Source organism: Myotis brandtii, unplaced genomic scaffold, assembly GCF_000412655.1.
Source record: "Myotis brandtii unplaced genomic scaffold, ASM41265v1 scaffold468, whole genome shotgun sequence".
Lineage (NCBI taxonomy): Eukaryota > Metazoa > Chordata > Mammalia > Chiroptera > Vespertilionidae > Myotis > Myotis brandtii.
Genome location: NW_005367874.1, coordinates 468,539 through 491,362, shown reverse-complemented (window position 1 = coordinate 491,362; position 22,824 = coordinate 468,539). Strand labels below are relative to the sequence as shown.

The 22,824-nt window shown below is 44.5% G+C and overlaps 1 protein-coding gene across 2 annotated transcripts in view; it reads left to right on the top strand.

Annotated features, from left to right (window-relative positions):
• Positions 1 to 6: 6 nt before the first annotated feature.
• Positions 7 to 22,824, top strand: part of ME3 (malic enzyme 3, NADP(+)-dependent, mitochondrial) — a 185,077-nt gene continuing 162,259 nt past the window's right edge. The window contains exon 1 of one of the 2 annotated variants that reach the window (XM_014547182.1): positions 7 to 88. The gene's annotated coding sequence lies outside the window, so the exon portion shown is untranslated. Of the gene's footprint in view, positions 105 to 22,824 lie in introns of both variants that reach the window. The other variant, XM_014547181.1, reaches the window with a different exon arrangement.

Genomic DNA, 22,824 nt, shown 5'->3' with positions numbered 1-22,824 from the left:
CTGCAGCCACTCCAAGCCCGGCCCGGTGCGCCCCGTGCCCCTGAAGAAGCGAGGATACGATGTCACCAGGAACCCGCATCTCAACAAGGTAACGGTCCTGCAAGGTAGGATGGCTCAAGCGGAGATCCTGCAGCGGCGGAGGGCAGCGCCCCGCCTCCTGGGCCTGGGACGGATCCTCCCAGGCGCCCTTCCAGGGACTTAACATTTTTGCCCTGCAGGGGCTTGATTTATCTCGGTTTGGCTCCCCCGCCCCTCCCCACCCCCATCCCTCTTCTGCTTAGAAAGAGGTGACCAGTAACGCAGGGAGCCCAGTTTCTTCTGTGAGAACAATATAGTCCGGGTTCAGGTCTTCGTGGCTAGTCTGACCTGGTGTCAGATCTCCCCTCGATACAGAATAATTAATTCTGTTGATCTTGGGCAGTTGCGAGTCCAAGTTTCCTTATCTGTAAAAGAGAGACAGTTGTCTCCGTGTGGTGAGATTTAAAGAGAAAATGGAGGTAGCGTTCTTTGCATAGTACCTGACACCCAGTGAGAGCAAATGTCAACTGAGGTTATTATTCTGAGATAAAAATTAACGTGAACCAGGGAAAGTCTAGAGTTATAGACACTTTTAGACCTTGAAGAGGAATCAGACATCTTAACTCCAGCCTCTCCTTTTACAGATGAGAAAATAAGACAAAGGGAATGTGCCCAAGGTCACCGACTAGTTAGTTCTGGCAGCTGTGCCACAGGAGCCCAGATCTGGATCTCTGGTACTTTGGTCAAGTTCAGGCCACTGCTAATGTGGTGCTTAAAGCACACACGTTTGTTTCTGGGGATAGAGTTTAGTGCCACTGGTTCAGAGGACTGAGCTGAGGAAGACGGAAGAGTATTAAAACCCAGGAAGCAAGAGGCCTGGATTTTGATGCCTGTCACCCTACACCTTCTCAAATTAAATTTCTCTAAGGTTCAATTTTCTCCGGCCTAGAAGGGATATTATGACAGATTCACAATTTCTACCTCATTTAGTTATTGTGACAATCAAATGAATTGCTGAATTTGATATACTTTAAATTATATGAAGCCCTTGATAAGTAATTACTGCAAAATAAAAATTGTAACAATTTCTTTTTCTCAGGATTGTGTAATTCAAGTGTGGAAAACGTGTTTTTCAGATATAAGGACAATTGTGTAGATGCTAAGTCTTGTGATTGTTCCCTGCAGAAATAATAGAAGGAGATAAGAAAAAGTCTTTCTTTCTAAGTCTATATATTATATTATATTATATTATATTATATCCTTTAAATATTCCTACTTGGGAGTATTTAAGATGTTTTGTGAATTTGAATTACTTTGGTAGCCAGTGTTAGAAAATAAATTAACGTACTCAAGCAAAATGTGCCTTTTAACTAAAAATATCTAGAGGGAGGGTTGCAGGCAAGGCTTGATCCAGCAGTCCAGATGGCATCCCTAAGGATGAAGGTTTTCTCTGGTATTTTACTCTGCCAATGCAATGTCACCTTCATCTTCAGGTCCCATTCAGTGCAGTCTTTCACCTCGATGCTGCCATAGTCCTGCATCTCCTATTTCACACCATCCAGGGATAGACACTCTCTTCTAGTAGCTCCTATGGAAAAGACATTTACTCTGAAGCCTCAGAAAAATAATCCTTCTGTCTCATTGACTCTGATTGGATCACCTTCCCATTCCCAAACCAATCACCATAACTTAAGCCAGTCAGGGCCCACCCTGGAGTTAAAGATAGAATTTAAGGTAGGGCCACCCACACTAACGGATTTAGAATAAAGGGGATGTGGTCTCCCCACAGTAAAATTTTTTTAAAATATATTTTATTGATTTTTTACAGAGAGGAGGGGAGAGGGATAGAGAGTTAGAAACATCGATGAGAGAGAAACATCGATCAGCTGCCTCTTGCACGCCCCCCCCCCCCCGGGGATGTGCCCGCAACCAAGGTACATGCCCTTGCCCGGAATTGAACGTGGGATCCTTGAGTTCGCAGGCCGAAGCTCTATCCGCTGAGCCAAACTGGTTAGGGCCCCACAGTAAAATTGTGTTCTGTCATCAGAGGGAGAAGGGATGGATGCTGGAAGGCAGTGATCAGCTGCCACCTGCACTATAGACTCCAATCATTTTGACAATAATTGCCTTTGAAGTATTGGCATATTACCAATCAGCACTTACTGCTTTGTGAATAGTTAAAAAAATAAAGGAAGGACTCAAATGCCTGGAATTTTTATTTTTTAGCCTTAGCCTTATGGCTCCCTAAAGGCACTCTTGCCCTTGTCCCTGTTTCCTTCTAAATTATATAAATGGGACATTGTACATAAATCTAGGGGACTTTACCTTTTCCTGATGTTAAAACATTTCAGTATATCCCTAAAGTCAGTTGATGCCAGTCTGGAGTGAGGAGGGAGTCTAGGGTGGTGCCAGGAGAGTCCATTGGGGTCTCCATTCACCCTTGGGGAGAGAGGGACATCAATGGAGCAGCAGCACTGCCTGGTAGCTGCTGTGAATCGCCTTCATCCCACTGGAGAGCCACTTTCTTGCTGTCCTGCTTACCTCCGACACTCAGAGTCTCTGAGGAAGGCTTGAAGCTTTGCACTGTCCGTCAATTAACAGAACACCTGCGTTTACCATTGAGAACATTTTTTTCTGCAAAACTATGAACTCCTGCCCTAACTGGTTTTGCTCAGTGGATAGAGAGTTGGCCTGTGGACTGAAAGGTCCCAGGTTTGATTCCGGTCAAGGGCATGTACCTTGGTTGCGGGCACATTCCCAGTAGGAGATGTGCAGGAGGCAGCTGATCCATGTTTCTCTCTCATTGATGTTTCTAACTCTCTATCCCTCTCCTTCCTCTCTGTAAAAAATCAATAAAATGTATTTAACAACAACAAAACTATGAACTCCTCCAGGGCAGGAACTGGTTTCATGCATTTGTGTCCAGCAGGAGGTCGCTCCTGAAGCATCTAGCAAGGGCATGGACATAAAAACTAACACTATGGTTTTGGAATATGTTCGTTTTGACAGATCAGGGGAGGCCTTTCATTTGAAGCTTGTCAGGAGGTGGGGTTCTCTGAGAAGGAAGGGCCAGTGAGCAGGCCACACCTAGCTGCGCTTGTGCAATGACAGAGTCTGTCGCAGCTTTGTCATGTCCTCGCCTTGCGATCTAATATTCTTTTTTTCAACATAATCTTTTTTTAAAATATATTTTTATTGATTTCAGAGAGGAAGGGAGAGGGAGAGAGAAATAGAAAATCAATAATGAGAGAGAATCATTGATCAGCTGCCTCTTGCACACCCTCTATTGTGGCTGGAGCCTGCAACCAGGCATGTGCCCTGACCAGAAACCCAACCATGACCTCCTGGTTCATAGGTTGAAGCTCAAGCACTGAGTCACGCAGGCCGGGCTCAGCATATTCTTTATGACTACAGAATTGGAACTAGATGATTCCAAGTTCCCTCCCGGAGTCTAGATTCTCTGAATGATGCAAATTCACCAGTACATCTATTTCTGTTTCATTTTTTATTAATATTTTGCCTTTCTCCTAAAATTTATGTAATGACCTCTTCTATTCATTGAGATTGTAGCAACAGAGTAGGTCTTTGATTACATATTACAGGGTATCAGCCATATTTTACTTACGTTAAACAGGCAACTACCAACCCCGTTTTATAGGGATATCTTCATCGGCAGGTATCATCCCCATTCTATTAATGTAGGAAGTGGACCCTCAAACGGTTTCTGCCCCCCCCCCGCCGCCCAGTTCACCTACAGCCTCTTTTGGGCAGGGCTGTTCGATTTCCCACTCCCCAGATTGGATGCGAGTCCCCTCCTGTTCGTCTTACCACTCTGTGTTGATTTCCTTTTGGCGTGAGCACCTGTTATCATGGCTGAGCACCTTAGGGACAGAGGCTCTGTCCTGTCACCCGACACTCTCTCTGACTTGAGATGCTCAATAAATATTTGATCTTTAAGTGACCCAATCAGCTGATGACCCCTGCTCTCTGAACTTCATTGACCTGATTGCCACTTTTACCGTTGGCCTAATGCTCTCATTGCCCAGAGAAAGGATGATAAACAGCCCATTGGAGGAAATGCACCTACTTGACCCAAATCTTCCCAAACTTCAGGGTGTTTCACTGAAGGGGTATGTGACTTCCCAGAGTGTATCAGCCTTTCCTTTGGACCCATACACCAACAATGATTTTCCCTATAAAATTCCATGGACTCTTTCCTTGTCATTTTTAAGTCTCTTGATCTTAAAAGTCTTGGAAAAAAGGAATGAAAAGGGTGCTTGGTCAAGTCCCTTTGATTAAGGACTAGCACATTTCATGCAGTGGGACCCCCAGGAACTGCAAAGCACCGCAGGTGACCACCTTCCCACACGGACTTGATGTGTTTAGATCACTGAACCCGTAAAGGCTTGGTGGCCAGCCCTGTAGCATTGGCTGCCCGTCTGAGGCTGCACTGGCTTCAGTCACTCCCTTTTAGATCCGGTGGTGATTTATTAGACTCCCACACAGCTAGGATTTGCCTTTGATTAAAGTATATGTTTTTGTTCGGTGCCAGCTTAGAACTTGATCTTGCCTCCTTTTGATGGGGGGCTCTGTGATCACACACTTGGCTCACTGATCAATCAGGAGATGATGGCTGGGTTGTGCGGAGAATTAGAAGTTTGTGAATGATGCTTATTCTGCCCTAAAGGCAGATAACATAATATGTCTTCCCAGGACCTGTTTCTGATGTGATGTTGGATTGGGCCTCTGATAGAAAGAGAAGCAATGGATTATTAAATAAACATTGGGTCCATAACCAGCAGTTTACTCTAGATTTGAGCTCTTCTGCAGGGACTCGGTCCACTGGAGCTCAGATACTGTTCACATATTTTAAGAACAAACAAGCAGAGGCAGGTTGAAATGAAATCCTTTCCTGTCAAATACTGTCCTGGATTCATGGAATTGATAGCATTTGGTATTAGAGCTTTGTGCTTGGAACAGCTAAAAGAACTTGTGTTGGTTAGGCTAAAGGTTAGGCAACTGTAACAACGTGAACACCAAATATTGAGGCTCAAAAAAATAGAAGTGTCTTTCTATCTTATAAACAAGTCTGGGTAGGCAGTCGCAGGTTGGTATGAGGTTGGATTTGTTGCTTTTCCCTCATCAGTGTGCATTTACATTTTTCATGGTCCAAGGTGGTTGCTCTAGCCTCTGCTATTAAAAGCCAGTGGAAAGGAGAAATGTCTTTGAAGGGCACGAATTGGGCATTGCAAATATCACTTCCACTCACATCCGATTGGCTGGAACTTGGTCATATGCCACACCTAGCTGCAAGAGAACCTGGAAAATGTAACCTTTAGCAGGACACCCATGTCTTCAGCGAAAAATTCTACACATTAACGAATGACAGAATGGATATTGAGGAACTGACACGAAATTTTTGTGAAACTTTAATTTTTTTTACTGTGACCTTTAAAATTTTACTCCAAACTTTAAAATCTATCAGTTTCTCTACATCCCCACTACCACCAGCCTTGTTCACTCGGTCATCATCTCGTGTCTCGATTATGCAGGAGCCTTGTCACTGGTCTCTCATCTTCCAGGCTTGTTTCTTTCAACCGCTGCTCTGTGACTGTTAACCCCACCTTAAGAGGCTGAAACCTTGCACACATCCCTAACCACTCTCTTTCAGACCCTGTATATCCAATCCTCCAGATAATCCTGCTCTATCTTCTTGCTCTATCTTCAGACTAGATCTAGAATCCAAGCCCTGCTCACCACGGGCCCCACTCTGACCCAAACTACAAATATTTCTCTGCCGGATGACGGCAGTGGCCTCTGAGCTGGTCTCCTTGCTTCCACTTACGTTCCTCTAGAGTTTATTCTCCACATGATAGCCAGCACGATCCTTTTAGAACTAAGTTTGATCATGTCACTCTTCAGCTCAGAACCCTTCGAAGTCAACATCCTTACAATGCCTTGCGTGATTTGACCCTCTCTGACCTCATCTTTGCTACTCCTCAGCCTCATGCACTGCCCAAGCCACTCTGACCTCCTCACTGTTCCTCAGACACTCTAAGCATACTCCTACCTACAGTCTTTGCACTAACTGTTTCCCCTTCCCGGGACACATATCCCCTAAATAGCCATGTGGTTAACACCCTCATCTTCTTCAAGGCTCCTCACTTTCTCAAGGAGACTTATTCTGCCCACCCCATGTAAAGTTGTAAATAGTCCTTTCCACCTTCTTGGCCACCCTTAACATGGTCTGCTTTTCCCCCATGGTATTTGGTACTTACTAACATACTATTTAATTTCCTCACTTATTATATCTCTTGTTAATTGTTTGTATTTCCCCACTATACTGTAAGCACCTTGATCTTGGACTTCCAACCTATAGAACTGTGAGAAATAAATTCCTGTTGTTTAAGCTGCTCAGTCTATGGTATTTTGTTGTAGAGCCTAAGTGGACCAAGACACCGTACTCCTCATCTCCCACAGGGTCAAAAAATTGGGGAGTGTAGGATGGGATGCCAGGATCGCAGGAGGGAGATTTGCTACTCTTGAAACCCGAAGTTGATGCTCAGGGAGTATTTTCTTGTAAACATGTTGTTATGAACAGTTGAATTGATCCCCAAAGAAAGTATATTATGTCTTTGATTAGCATTTGTGTGATCATTATGAAGATTTCAGAAATGCTGGCTTATGTTTATGAATGCTTAATTCAAAATGCAAAATACTAAGTGGAATCTATAACCATGAGTGTTACTGTAAACGATGTAACTGTAAAAAAACTTGGGAATAAAAGTGTAAATATGATTGTGTTAGGGCTGTGGAATTATGGGAGATCTTTTTTCTCTTTATATAATTTTCTTTAATGTTCCATTGTCTTTTCAATGTTAGGTTACAGTTTCTGTTGGGAATTAAGTTTCTAGAACCAAGGTAATAACAGTCAGAGCAACTTCTGCAAGTTGACCCTTCTGTAACACAGGGGTGGCTTTCTTATCCGGTGAAAATGCCTGTAAAATGGTCTTATTTCAAGATTTGCCTGCATGTAACTAGTTATCTTCTAGAGGTGACAGTTTAGATTCACGTAATAGGAATCCTGCTTGTTCTAAAGAGAGTTGTAAACGACAATATCTAGATTATGTAAGCGGCTGCGTGGAGGCAGATCCCATACAGAAGTGCATGCTGTCGGGCGCAGACTTGGGCCAACTGGCACCTACGCCAGGCGGAGTCTGGGCTCTCCATGGAGTCTCTGTGGACACCTTTTCAGGTTCATGTTCAGTTTCCCTGTTTCCAGTTTCTCTTGATCTTCTTGGGCTTTTGTTGACTCTGGGGGTTATGGCTTCATTTTACTGTGCATATTTGTCAATTCTCCCAAAGGTTTCTTATATCATCTACCCTCTTCTTTGCAAATGCCAGTCTCAGAGTGGAAGGGAGAACCTGGGGCTTTTCACTGAACCCGTAAAGGCTTGGTGGCCAGCCCTGCAGCATTGGCTGCCCGTCTGAGGCTGCACTGATTCATACGCCCATTGCAAAGGGGTCACTAATGTGCAGCACTTCTGTTCGCAACGGCATGGATTAAAGCCAGCCTCCGAACCCCCACTTTGATGTGGAGAAAGGGCATTGGGAAATCCTTTGGGGTGGTGTCTGGCTGCCTCTCGGTGCAGAGCACAAAAGATGCTCTATGATGGTGCGATGAAAATCTGAGGGCTATCCTACGATTGGGGATGCAGAGGTCAGCAGTTAAAAGCATGCATTCATTCTGTACCCAAATGGTTGCCTAGCAGCCTGGTTAAAACACGACTCTAACCAAAAGGACACAGTAAAGAGAAAAATATACTCAGTCATTTGAGGAGAGGGATTTTTGATGGAAAGATCATCAGCTTTTGAGGAACTTGAATAAGAGAAAATCAAAGCTGCATTTGCTTTTCAAAGTGATATTGAAAGCTAGAGGGACCTTTGGGGATTGGGTTGAATGATGAGCAACTTGAGAATATTATTTTTGGAGAGCATTTTGTCTGGGTTCTGTACTGTTTGGTGGTAGATCTACGTGGAGCTCATTGCATACTTGAAACACCCCGCATGGTGTGGAACTCTGGAGAAGGCAGACTGTGTTACTCCCTTGGTTTTGTTTTACTTGGTTCTTTCACAAAACAGAAAGGGGGGGCCAACACCTGCTCACAAGGTGGCATCCCTTCTGAGTTGCTGAGCTGTCCGGTGACTTCCCCAGTGGGAGAAAGGCTGCAGGTGCCCTCATAACTAAGGTGGAGCTGGGTCTCCTCACCCTGTAGACATCCCCCTTCCTCTGGTATCTGAGGGAGGTGTTGAGGATTCCAAACCAGATTCCCATTTTACTGAATTTCCTTCGGTAGGGGAATGCCTTATGGAGCGAATTCAAATGCTAATGACAAGAGCTAGCATTTTTTCAGGGCATACAATGTGCCAGGAACTGTCCTAAGCAGTTTCTATACCTTAACTAAGTTAATACAATACCACCACCTTCTGAAGTATAGTGTCATAGTGACAAATCTGAGGCCCAGCGAGGTTAGCTACTTGCCCAAGGTCATGCTACTTGCACAAGGCTCATAGTGGCAGCGCCGGGTCTTAAATCCAGGCCATCTGGCTTTAGGGCCCACATCCTAAGCCCCTCTGCTCTGCTATCACTCTCTGTGTGCAGGTGCCCTCTGGCTCGCTGCTAGTGCATGGAGTCTGATGTTCTGGGGCTTTGCTAGGTACTGAGAGGGGTGTTCCCTGCTGTGGGCCTCTAATGGGCTGTCATCACATCCATGGTCTGTTAGAATCAGAATCTAACAGAATCAGAGTTAAAGGGAACTTTAAAGATCACTGGATGCCTTCTCTTCACCCTTTAAATAAGTGTAATTTTCCCGACTCATTGGTTTATTTATTAAATTTATTCACTAGGCATTTGCTGAGTACCTGTTACATTTTAGGCAGTGGAAACCCAATGGTGAAAGCAACACTTATTTTGCCTTCAAGGAGTTAACATGTAAGAGGGGTACCGGTAGAAAAAATAAAAAATAAGAATAAATAAATAGAGGGGTACAGGTAGGGACCAGTTAGTAAGCAGGCATTTCAGTCCATTAGGTTGGTGTGAGGAGAGGAGCATAGGCCCCAGGGCTAGAGGAGTGAGGGAGCAGGTGCAGACACACTCCCTGTGCAGTGTTGTGGGTGCTGACATGGATGGAGGAGGAAAACATGGCAGATGAAGGTGGTGGAGGAGAAGCCGTCTAGATCACACCATGAAAGACAATGGCTTTTTCTCTGAGAACAGGCACCATTTGTGCCAAATGTGCAGGGGCCCCATTTTCAGAGAACTGAATAATAGTATAAACCCTCATTAACTCAGAGTTAATGCTGTATCTCCAGTGCTGTGACATGCGCTTTGATTTTGTTCTTTTCCTTGCTTTTGTGTTGTACAAATCCAAGGGGCGCCGTTCAAATTGGGCTCACATATCAAAAATATTAGCCTACTCGAGGGCGCAGTTCTCCAGGGACACCACTGCCATGCTGCCTTCCTTGATAATGCCACGTGGAAGTGACTCGTTCATCTTCTGCACTCCTTTGGCGGTTAGCATGTGTAGCCATGCTCTTTCCACACTGGTCTCAGTGTACATTCACAGTGGGTGTGTGTCTCCATCTTGTCTTCTTCAGAGCCAGGGCTGTCTTAGGTACCACATGGGTTTCCGAGTAAACCCTCAATGAAAATGAGTTATATGATCCCTTTCACATTTCCTCCTGGACAGACCAGAAACCACCACGGTGAAGATCCATCTGCCATCTCTTCTATTTCATATAAATCTAAATTATATTTAGATCTTTCCATGGAGCCTGGAAAATTTTGAAGCCCAGATACATCTTTTATTTTGATCATACACATTTCAGGAATCCATTTCTTTAAGAGAGCTTTCTACTCTGATGCTGTACTTGATCTAAAAAACAGCACCTTTATGATAAGAGTATGTATTCTCATCCTTGAGGCTGCTATAAAGACATTAGATTTAGACCTACTACTGCTAGGAATAGGTTAAAAGGATTTTGGAGGTGAAGGAAAGTATCTGGCTGGAACCAAATGTGTGACTTCTCCACCTCCCAGTGGCACAGCCCATGCCCAGGTGTTAGGCAGCAGAGCATACTAGTTATGATCTAGGGATTTAGAGTCAGAAAAGCCCCAGGTTCCCATTCCAGCTCTGCCATCCACTAGATTTGAGATCTTTGGAAGGCCACTTCATTTCTCTAAGCCTCAGTTTCCTCATCTATGAATGGGATTGATAATAAAATATACCTACTTCACAGGGTGCTATAATGATTAATGTACATAAAGCACATTGTAAGTGCTCAATTCTCAACTAACCCACATCTCTAAAGCTTTTGTTGCATTTCTAACACAGTGAGAAGCCCTGTGTGGGATTCAAACTCATTCTCCATGGGTGTGAACACATCTGATTTTGCAGAGACTTGATAAGAGAGGAGTGAGTCAGGGAAGAAGCAAGTTGGCTGGAGACTTCAGTGATAATTTTTCCATTCCTGATAGAGTTTAAGGGTGATCTAGACTTTTGTCTGAAAGAAACTTAAAAATATCACTAGCTTTGGAAAACTCAAGTGCCATTTGAAGAGCTGGTATTTTAGGAAGTTGAGACTGGTGTTGAAGGGAGTGGCTACCATCCTACCCAACAGGAATCTCGGGATTTTGTCCCAACGTTTTGGCACATCCTACCCAAGTTTTTAAAAACTAATGCTGAAAGAATATTCAAATTTAGCTTGATGTGTTTCTCTATCTATCTCTCTATCTCTATCTCCCCACCTGTGTGTTTATCTATAATCACTATGACATTCCTAATTTCATGACATTATGATAGCAAAATAGCAAGACAAGAGAATATCAGCTATGATAGTTTAGCATAAACGTTAAAATGTTGCTGTACATCTAGCTAATGAGGGCCTGGCTATGCCCACTTCCCCCAGCAAAGAGTTTAAGATAGTCCTACAATCTCCATGGGTAATTACTAAATACTTGCATGCACACATTTTAAATGAGCATCTCTCCTCTGGTAGAAGTCAGAATGAACATTCCCCAGGAGACCATTATGAAGTCATCGTGTCCAGCCCTTTGTTTTCTAGCAAATACTATCCTAACATATTACCACTATTTTATAGATAAGGTTTCTGAGGCCCAGAGAGATCGAATGTCCTGCTTAGGAAGTGAGTTGTGGACATTGACTGTCGCCCCCTTTGGGTGGTGTTCATCTCTTAGACCCACTGCCTTTGAAAGGTAGCAAGAACAGCATGGATGGACCTGGAGAGCATTATGCTAAGCGAAACAAGCCAGTCAGAGAAAGATAAATATCACATGATCTCACTCATTTGCGGAATATAATGAACAACATAAACTGATGAACAAAAATAGAGCCAGAGGGAAAAAAATATTTTAGAATATAATAGAAGTAATCCTATTATTTGCAGATTTTTAACATTTCCTGCAACTTGAGTGATATTATACCATGTTGTACAGTTTTGGTAATATTATTACATTTAAAATTGTTTTTCTTGAAATATTAAAAAAAAATTCTCACCTGAAAAAAACAACTAAATAAATAAAACTGAAGATTAAAATGAAAGAAAAAGAAAAAGAAAAAGAAACATAGCAAGTTGCTTGCCATCCTGAAATAGTACCGGAGTCCGCCTCAGTGGACAAGCACAGTGCTTTTGAGTCTCTCCATGAAAGGAGATGCTTTAATATTGAACATTGTTGTATGTTGCAAACCTACACATCTGCTAACACAGCTCCTGCTGTCACTCCTATGTGTCCATTTCTGATGAATGGACATGCTCCTGACTCCCAGTTTCTGGTTTTCTATTTTTTCTCTACAGTAACATGATCTTGAAGACAGGTCCACAAACCATTTGACAGAACGCTCAGCCCTCATGTCAGACTCTCCCTTCTTATCTCTTTTATTTTTGGTCTCTTCCAGCCCATAACTACTTGTTTTGACTGGTGAAATCACTTCAGGTCACAGGACAGGGAATAGCCATGCAGTTGCCACCTGATAAAGCAGGAGTAAAGATAGACGGTGTGGAGAAAACACTATTAACGGCCATTTTTAGAAAGAGGCTTTGCAATCTGCCTGTCAGAGCTGAAAGATTTCCTCTGTTCTCACACTCCATGAGCTGGCAGCCGCTTCTCCTCCTGTCTGAGACGCCTCAGGGTCTGCCTCGCCATGCCTGTGGGAGATGATGGCATGGGTGCTGGCTGGGCAGTGGCCAGGTGGTACCGGGAGGGAGGCCCTGCCAAGCAGAGGGATGGACCTGCTTCTAGTAACCAGCCTCAGCTGCAGGGCTCCAGGCTCGAGTGCTCTCAGCTGTTCTCTAGTTAACCAAGCTGTTCAGTTTTCTGTGGCCTTCTAGCAGTCAACTGGACACAGAGTCAGCTGCCTCCTCTGGGACTCATAATTGCTAGAATAATAATATATATATATGTAAAGAGCCAGGGGCCATCACATCCGAAACAACCAAATGGACGACCGAACAGCCTGAGTGGGGCGACCAGGCCGGCAGGGGGGTTAGTGAGGGATGACCAAACAACTGAGCAGCAGGCTGCGTGGGGTGACCAGGCTGGTGAGGGGGGGGGCGGCAGTGAGGGGCGACCAGGCCGGCAGGGGGAGCAGTTGGGGGTAACTAGGCCAGCAGTGGGGGCCGTGAGAGGCGACCAAGCCGGCAGGGGGACAGTTGGGGGCAACCAAGCCAGCAGGGAGGGGCAGTTATGGGTAACTAGGCCGGCAGAGGGGCAGTTAGGGGTGATCAGGTCGGCAGGCAGATGAGCAGTCCTGGATTGTGAGAGGAACATCCCCCGAGGGGTCCCGGATTGTGAGAGGAACATCCCCCGAGGGGTTCCGGATTGGAGAGGGTGCAGGCTGGGCTGAGGGTACCCCCCTCCCATGCACAAATTTCGTGCACTGGGCCTCTAGTATTAGAAATAATAATAATAAAACTTACATAAGACCTACCATGCCAGGTACTCTTACAGGTGCTTTACATATATTATTCCCAAGCAGAGAAAAACCTGTGGAGAAGGTAAACTGCCCACAGCTCTCTCACCTCCTGTTTCCATGGTCTCCTCTTCCTTATAGATTTCTTTACCAGGCATCCTGAGGGTCTTCATAGTAGCCCTAGTCTTCCTAGGGCTGCCAATCTAAGTGGACCTTTTCATCTTACAGAATTCTGCTTTGTCCTGGATCTCACCTCTTGTTTACTTACTTCCCTGCCTTCCCATCCATCCATCTATCCATCCATCCATCCATCCATCCACCCATCCATCCGTCCACCCATCCATCCATCTGTCAGTCTGTTCATTTGTCCATCCATCTGTCCATCTATCTAACCATCAAATATTTGCTGAGCATCTACTCTCTACCAGGCACTGTTAGGTGTTGGGAATACCATGGTAAACATGACAGCTATGACCCTTCTCCTTATTGAGCATATAATCTAGTGAAAAAGACAGTAAGTAAGCAAACAAAATTATGCAGATGGTTATTAGTGGTAGAGAAGACATAGACAGGGACAGTGTGAGAGACTAACAGAAGGTCTACTTCAATCATAACAGAAGACCTCTTAAGAGGTGATACTTGAGAAGAGACCTAAAGGAAGAGTCAGCCGTAATAAAGCCGGGCGAAAGTGTTTTGGGTAGAGACAGCAGCACATGTAAGCCTGGGGGCAACAGACAGCTTAGCATGGCAGGTTCTGGGAACAGGCAACAGGCAGCTCAATAGGAGTTTGATGAGCAAAGGGGGGGATTGCCTAAAATCAAGGTGCAGAGAGCTCAGGGGTCTCAATTCTGTGTAGTGGGGTCTTGGGGTCTGTGGGATACAGGCTAAGTTATTTCCTCTGAAAAACAGGACACTAAGCCCAGATGCGGTGGCTCAGTGGTTGAAGGTCAAACTATGAACCAGGAGGTCATGGTTCAATTCCCCATCAGGGCACATGATTGGGTTTGGGAACAATCCCCAGTAGGGGGCATGCAGGAGGCAGCCAATCAATGATGTTTTTCTCTCATCAATGTTTCTATCTCTCTATCCCTCTCCCTTCCTCTCTGAAATAATAATAAAAAAACAACAACAACAACAAAAAAACACAACCAGGACACTATTAAATGGTTCTAAGCAAGGAAGTGGTCTGATTTATATTAATGAACGGTCTCTCCAGCTGCCACGTGAAGAACAGATTGGAGGGCAAGAGTGGGAGCAGGGGGACCAGTTAGAGCAGCGGTTCTCAACCTGTGGGTCGCGACCCCTTTGGCGGTCGAACGACCCTTTCACAGGGGTCGCCTAAGGCAAAGACCATCCTGCATATCAGATATTTACATTATGATTCATAACAGTAGCAACATTACAGTTATGAAGTAGCAACGAAAATAATTGTATGGTTGGGTCACAACATAAGGAACTGTATTTAAAGGGCCAGAAGGTTGAGAACCACTGAGTTAGAGGCTCCAGCAGCCCAGGGCATAGGAGAAGGTGGTGGCTGGGGTGTGGAAGGTGTCAGGGCAAAGGAAAGAGGGTTGGATTGGAAATGGAGTTTGAAGGTAGAATGGACAGGGCGCATCTCCTGTGTCCTCCTTCAGATTCCCTGGGATTCGGTCTGTATTGTCCCCTGTGGTGCCTCGTACCCTTCACACAGGTACAACCAGTGTTTATTGCAATTAATTCCTGTCCTTCCCTCAGCACACCTCATCACAATAAGGAAACAGAATGCGTTTTACCTTTGGCTCTTATGATGTGCTTCCCGATTGGTCATCTCACTTGAGCCCCACAGAAACCTGGTGAAACGGGCATTATTACCTTTGTTTTTTGGGGGACCCTAAGGCCCAGAGAGCCCAAGTTGCCCATGGCCTCCCAGACAGTAAGGGGCAGCAGCAAGACTCAATCCAGATTCCCTGGGGCCATTCACTGGTTTATCCAACAAACATCTATTGAGCACCTACTATATTCCAAGCACTCTTCTAGGTTTGAAAACTAAAGAGTTGAATCAGTTATGGTCTTTGCTCCCAAGGAAATTAAGAGTTCAGAGGAAGAGACAGACTGCAAGCATATACATGTAATGCAGTATAATAGATTTATATTATATTAAAAGTATGTTATTAATAATGTCCAAGTCATTTTTACCCTGGTGGGGAGAGAAGTGGGTGAGGTTTCTTAAAGTGGGTGACCTTTGATTCTTATATTAAATTACATAAATAATGTGTTGCATAAAGAAAAAGGGGCTCTAACCAGTTTGGCTCAGTGCATAGAACATCGGCCAGCAGACCGAAGGGTCCCAGGTTCGATTCCGGTCAAGGGCACATGCCTGGTTTGTAGGCTCGCTCCCCAGTAGGAGGTGTGCAAGAGGCAGCCGTTCCATGATTCTCTCTCATCATGGATGTTTCTATCTCTCTCCCTCTCCCTTCCCATCTGAAATCAATAAAAATATATATTAAAAAAAAAGAAAAAGGGAAATTTACTTTGACCTCCCTCATGAGATAACGAATTATTTTCCTCAGTGTGTCAGCGCAAAGACCTAAAAGATATACAGGATTCCCTGGGCAGACAAGGTGGGGAAAGATGTTCCAAGCAAATATAGCAAAACTGCGTGGTGTGTGAGAAGCCATGGGGGATTCTGAAGGAGGATGGAGTGTGTGGAGTGATGGGCTGGAGGGCAAGGTGGGGGTCCCACATGAGTGGGAGTCTAGGGCTGCTCTTTGCCTGGGTGAGGAGTTTGACCTTCATCCTGAAGGGGAGAGGGTACACTCTGGGATTGAGCTGTAGACAGACCACTCCGGCTCCAGGGCGGGGACAAGATCAGATTCAGGGAAACTGGTTAAGAAGGAATTCAGTTACCATAAGGGAGATGAGGGCGATCTGACATGACGGGTGGTGAGGAGGACACAGATGTGAGAGGTGCTAAGGAAGCTGAAGGTTGTGTCCCAGAATTCCTTGGACTCCATCACAGCAGCAATAGGAGTCTAGATTTATTGCCAATATTCCAATAAAAACCCTAATGGAAACCTTATTTTTACTCATCAAAAAAATTTACACAGCTTAACCAGAATATCATATTCCTTTGTCTTTGCCCAGAATTAAACAAAGTAAAACTATTAAACACTGTTTCTTTCATGCAAGTATAAGAAGTTCTTCTTGTCAGTTATATGTCTTAAACAATGGAAATAAATTAATTATTACAAATGCAAGATTTCTCAAAACATGAAATTCTTTAAGGAGGACTTGGGACGGGGGCGGGGGATGGGGAGGGAAATTTGAAGATTTACTGACTCGGGCTGTCTTTATTCTAAATGTTTTATTGTTAATATTGGTGTCATTGGTCTTTATCTAACTAGCCATCCTGGTTCTGGTTCTGTTTGCACAAAGCAACACGGGTATTAATTTTATCTCCCAAATTGGAGAGAAGGTGCTGACTCCCTGAGTACCTGGTCACGTTAGCTGGCATTTTTGTCACAATGGGGACATCACCCAGCCTCCGTGCAGTAACTGGCCTTATTGCCCCATCATAAAGATGTGTCAAGACTCTGTTTTAACGTATGGGAACTCATGAGACTTTCTTCTTCTCCTATGGTTTCCTCAGTCCCCTGGAAAAACAATAATTCTTTCCATTGAAAATAGAAAGAATGTTCATAGGTTGGAAAGTAAATTTTCTAGATGAGAATTTCCTTCCCTTTGGTTATTTTTTTTCTTCCTCTTCTCTCTTCTTATGAGAAGACTTAGGTGGAATAGAAACAAGGATTTAAAGGTTCATGCAATATGAGCCTCTCACAAATTTGGCCCACCACAGGCAAGGTGTTGTCACTTTCTCCACTGGATTGAATTTTAGCTTGTCTTTCTCTGCTGAGTCCTGGCTTGTCTTATGAACCGTGACTCCTGGAGGAGGAAAATAGAAACTCAGGAGCTTGCAGGAATGATTTTCTTGGCTAATTCAACCCAGTATCAGCCACTTTTCTAGGTAAAAAGCTATCTAAAAAAATTTTTTTTTAAAGAGGTGAAGTTTTAATAGAATTAGCAACAAGAATACCATAGTAAGCACAAGCTTGTTTTTCATACATTTTTTTGGTGTCATCTGGGCAAGATTATCTTTCACATGATATGATACTAGTCATACAACTACTGCCATCATAGAAAGTCTGATGATAAGGAGGACAAGTTTTCCAGAATACAAGTTCTTGGGAGGCTAGGTCTTACCGTTCCTGCAGAATTGTGAAAGAATCTTTGGTTTTACACAGCAGGTTTCCCAAGTCTTTGATCTTGGGTAACGTACTCTGTGTAGTAAAACTACAGTGGTCATCTTTAATTCACATCCTCTTCAAAAGAATGAATTTTCACAATGGGTCTTGACACTGTAAACATTTCGTAATATTGCAGCTTCAAAGAAGGATGACGGTAAACACATTTGCATCCACTTAGCTGGTGGTTAATAGATCTGAGGGACTCTTAGGTGTCTATATTCCACGGGGTGAGGGGGCAGGGGCATTTGTTTTATTGGCTCTGCTTCTGAAGTGTAGTTCTCATGAGTCCACTCAGAAAGTACTACTTAGCATCTTTGGTCAAATAACCCTTTTCTGAGGTACTCTCCTTTGGTTCTTGTGTTTTAATTCTACTTCTGTCTTAACCTGTTGTGTTAATTTTACTGTTGCTTTCTCATTGTCCTTTACCAAGTGAATGAGAAGACTTTTCTCCAACTTTCTACTTAGTGTCAGGACATGCTATTTAGCCCATCAAAGTTTCAGAAGGGTGATTAAAAATTGTAATTCATTTACATATATAGTATGCATTCATTCTTTTGACATGTACTAATGTGTGCCTTTCATTGACCCCAATAAAACAGAGACCCAGATTATGTGTGTTTAATTGGCTCCCCAATTGCTGAACATGATTATGTCAGCCTGGGGGAGGAGGATCAGAAACACTTTCTTTTCCATTTCTTTCTATCAGGACTAAGTGCTCACTGGGGGGATGTGGGGAAAGGGCAACATCCCAGAGATGAGATCCTGGGGGCTGAGATGAAAGGGAGGGGTGTATCCTGGAGTATCAATGGTGGAAACACCAAACCAAGAAGAAGAGAAGAAAACCTGAGTGGGGCAATGGGCCAGTGATGGAGGTCAAGAATTGGACTGTGTATCGTGTTGGAGAGCATAATTAAAGGTATAACATGGAAAATAGGAAGAGAAGTGAAGAGACAGAATAGAGATTGAGGTCTGCAATAAGTGAGGTTAGATCATTCAAGGCAGAGTGAATGACTGCTGGGTACCTATGGAGCATTGCTGTTTGGGTGAGTCTCTTAAAGAGGTAATGCTGCTCCTTAAGATAATCAAACTGGGCTGCATGGCTGCAGCCTGGCCAGTCAGTGCAAGAAGCCTGTGTCATTTGAGCACTTGGTAGTCATATGCGAAAGCTGTTGCCTCGAACACTGGGGTCATAGACACTCAGCTCTGCCGACCCTGGCTGTTGCCCTGTCTGCTGCAGTTTGAAGGGTATCATGGCTCCTGAGGTTCAAGGAAATAGGGCCCAGAGGCCTCCTAGCTTGGGAAACTCCATACTCTATTTCCATATTATGGTCACCTTTAGTGCCCGAAGTTAATATGCTCTGTGGATCGCCACCAAGCCCAAACTCCCTGTTGCAGGATCCAATGTAACAGAAGCTATTCTTGCAGGAGTCTGACCTAAGCACCATTGTGCAGTATTGGTTTAGTTGTCTCTTCTTCCTATTTTAAGGACCTCTCAAATGGTCATCATTTAACTGTACCCCCATCTTACTAGTAGGGGAATGGTAGAAGCTGGGGCAGAAAACTACAGGAGGCTAAGGTTTGGCCTTGAGGCCAAACATTGGTTCTGGCCTATGTCTACACTTTCTGCCTAGTAGTAAATGTTCAGGTCTGCGGAAGCTAATTCCAGTAGGTCATAAATGCAAGAAGTTCATTGAAAGGTTGGTGGACCTTGAGCCTTCAGCAAGGGCTGGAGAATCATACGTTATTACCTATTGGAATGGCCAAGGGCATTTCCCCAAACCTGAAAAGGATGCATAAACGATTGCTTGCTGCCAGACAGCTTGAGGGCATTTCAATCTACATGTTATTGCCTCCTGCTGGCCAAACACCTGAACAGCCATAGGCAGCTCCCCCAAGCTGACAATGGATTCTTTATACTAACCCTTGACCTTTGATATGAATATCTACCTTGCTTTAGGGCAACTGGTGTTAATAAAAAGCAAGGGGTCCAAAGAGACAGCAGAACTCGGTTCCTTTAGCTAAGTCTTCTCTGGCTCCCCAAAATGCCTTCCAAAATTATGTTTCGTCTCTGGACTCTTGATTAATTTATGCCACAGCCCTCCTCCAGATTCCTGAATCCTTTTAGATGCCGAGAAACACACACCCGCACAGGTCATACACCCAGAGGTGGGTTCTGATTCCCATCAGCTCCACTCATTCAGTTCTCTCCCACCTGCATCTAACCACACCTGCCCTCAGTCTCCTGCTGATGCCAAGCATAGTGAGAGGACTATGTCCCAATTATCTGCCCATCTTAGAGATCACATGACTCTTAGAGCAACACTACATTTATAGCTTAATTTGGAAGTGTTCTGGTTTCTTTCACTTTGAAGTTCTCTGCTTTAATATGGAGCTTCATTTTTATTTCATTTAGCATCTCAGTCTGTAGAAAATAGAGGTTATTTCTGTTCCAGACATCACTGAGATCAGCATAACTGAGTTCATGAATTCTTCTTTTCCTTTAAGAGAAAATTAGTTTTGAATCCAAGCCCAATAGAAAGCTCAGGTCCAGGATTCTAGGACAGGAATCACCACCCAAGGGTGTCCTGTGAGCCTTTTTTTATGGACAGCATCCTGTATATACTGATATGGGTGACAAGATATATGTTCTGTGCCAGCAGGAATCAGACATGGCAATGGGTGGGGGAGATGTTTATCCTTGGGATAAATATTTGACCAGGAAGTTTGTGTTTCAAAACACTGAGCACAGGTTGTAAATAAAACCATTTCTCTGTGATTTAATCACTTATATTTTCTTGTAGGATCTGGTGGAATCAGATTATGTACATTAGGAAGACCTCTCATTCATTTCTATTGAGTAAATCTTCTAGGAAAAGGTATTACTCCTCCAGCTCCTCTTTAGACTCAGGTGAGGATAGGAATCTCATTATTGAACAAAAAACAAGAACAACCAACTTTTGTAGGAAACCATTAACGCCTGAGACAGGAAACCTCCGCCTGATATGGTGAAAAGAACATGGGCCAGGGAGAGAGGGAGACCTTAGATATACACTGAGCGGCCCTCCTTCTCAGCTGTGGGACCTGGGGAAGTGACCCACTCCCATCTCCGAGCTTCTGTCTCTGGGCGATTGAAGTCGATGGCTTCCAAGGCTCCCTCCATTCTCGCAGTCCCCGGACATAAGAAATGGGCGCTGTGAGAGTGACTTCCTCAGGGGCTCTCCAGCCTGCTATGGAGATGCATCCGTTCACATCTCTATTGGGAAACAAACAAAGGAATACAGCGTAAGGAACTCACGCTTTGGGATTCAAGGGACGTGGGTTTGCATCCTGCCCCTTCCTAGCTGTGTGATCTTGAGAAGGCTACTTGATCTTTCTTTCTTGCAGTCTCCTGTTTATGTCCTGAGGATAATAATTCCAACCTCCAAGGTTATGTTGAGGATTAAAGAGATAATGTGTGTGTATCTAAGTGCTTGCTTAACCCGGTATCTGACATAGTAGGCACGCAGTAAGTGCTAGTGAGTGCCCTGACCCTTTTACCAGTGTTGACATTATGTTAGTAAGAGCGCCAGAAACTTGAAAAATAATGTGTCATCTGCCCTCACCCTATCCTCCACAAGGGCTTCTGTCTTTTTTCCAGTACGAGTTTTTATTTTAACAAAGGCACATTTACTGTTACTTATTTCCTTCACTGAGTGCTGTGGGTTGTGAATTTTTTTCATCTGTTTATAAAAATCAACAGTAAATGCTGCTTTCTCTGGCCCTGGGTGGCTGTAATTGCCATGTTAACCTAAAGGCCTGATTGTAGAAACAAATGCAGCTGTGTGCTCCCCATCGGCACAGCCCTGGGTGTGCTGTGTGGGTGTCCAGGCACGCAGCGCTCCCTGCACTCGCATCGCTGGGGAGGAAGTTTCCAGCACCACAACCTCACAGGCGGTATTTAATCACCTCAAACTCTGGGTTTGAGGTTAGTCTGGAAATGAAAGGCCATTTGGGTTTACCACAGCGGAGAAGGAAGAGGATAGGGTATATTTGAGGTAACCCCGGGGAGGCAGCCAGGCCTGGGGGATCCTGTGGGAGCTGGAAGCCAGGTGTGATTCATGCCAAGGTGTTTCAGTAAAGGCAGAAGAACTAGTTGTGTGTGCGTGTGCATGTGCGTGCATAGTTGAGTATCACATCTTTTCTCATCTGTAGCCTCTTTATTGCCTTATCTCCAGTTTCTCCCACCTCCAGTCCAACTTCTACTCTAACCTCCACCAGACGAAATTTTTAAAAACATGGACACTCCCCTTCTCAGAAAGCTGTGTGGCTTCCTCGAACCTGTACTACAAAGTTCAGACTCCATCGCCCCAGGTCCGGGGCCCTTCTCCAGGACACTCTCAATCTAGCCTCCTTGTCTGTACCCCCCACATGTGGCCCATGCACAGCTACAACCCATTCATCACAGTTTTCAAGCGCACACCAGGCCATCTCTCATTACAGGTCCTGGAGCCTGCTCGTCCCTTCCTCCTCCAGCCCTGAGGGGTGTCCCTTCCTCTGGAAGTTCCCCTGACAGCTCCAGACCAAATGTAGGCTTTGTCCGTTGTATCTCCACGTTTATTCCACTGCTGTGGCTCTTACCACACTTTTGTGGTATGTGTGTGTGTATGTGTGTGTGTGTGTGTGTGTGTGTGTGTGTGTGTGTGTGTTACCTTACCTACTGATCCCCCACAGACAGTGCCTGTCCTATTAGTTTTATAGCCTCAAGAGTCTGGTGTGGTGCTTCACATACATGGCAGACGCTGCATAATATTTCTTGATTGAATGAATTCGTGAAGACTCACGAACAGCGCATGAATAGACGTTAGTGATGGAGAAGATACAGCCACTGTTACTCTTGAAATCCAAGACTGGATATGGGCACCATTTGTGATTTGCTCACTTTGGACTTCATTTTATACGTCTTTTATTCCTTCTGTAGGTACAAGAACAGTGACGAGCAAACAGCAAGTCCTTTGACACACAGATCTTTAGCTTCTCATTTTCTCTGTCAATCCACTCCTGTGGTCTCATGGTGTCTGAAAGCCTAGATTTTAGACCCCACTCTGCCGTTTGCCAGCTGCTGTGTAACTACAAGAAAGGCACTTAAGAAAAAATGGAAACGAACCTTTTAAGGGGCAACCTTTACATACCTTGCTCATTTAATCCCCACAACACCCTTGGAGGCATTCATTTATCGATTCTTTGTTTCTTTTAGGATGAAGAATCTGAGAAGTTAAGTAACTTGCCTAAGATCACATGCACAGCAAACAGAAAAGCCCGGGTCCCCGTGCAGCTCCGATTCTCAGACCTGACTGCTGTATTCTCTCTGAATCTCACTTTCCCCATCTGCAGTCCCTCAGGACTGTTGGGGGGTCAGGGAGCCATGGTGACTGGGCAGGTTGCCACGTGTCTCTGGCTGTAGGGAGTGTCATCATTCTGGCCTTTCACCTGCATGATGCCCACCCTCCTGAACCAGTGCTGGCTGCAGTGGTCAGGCCGTGCTCAGCCGAAGCTCT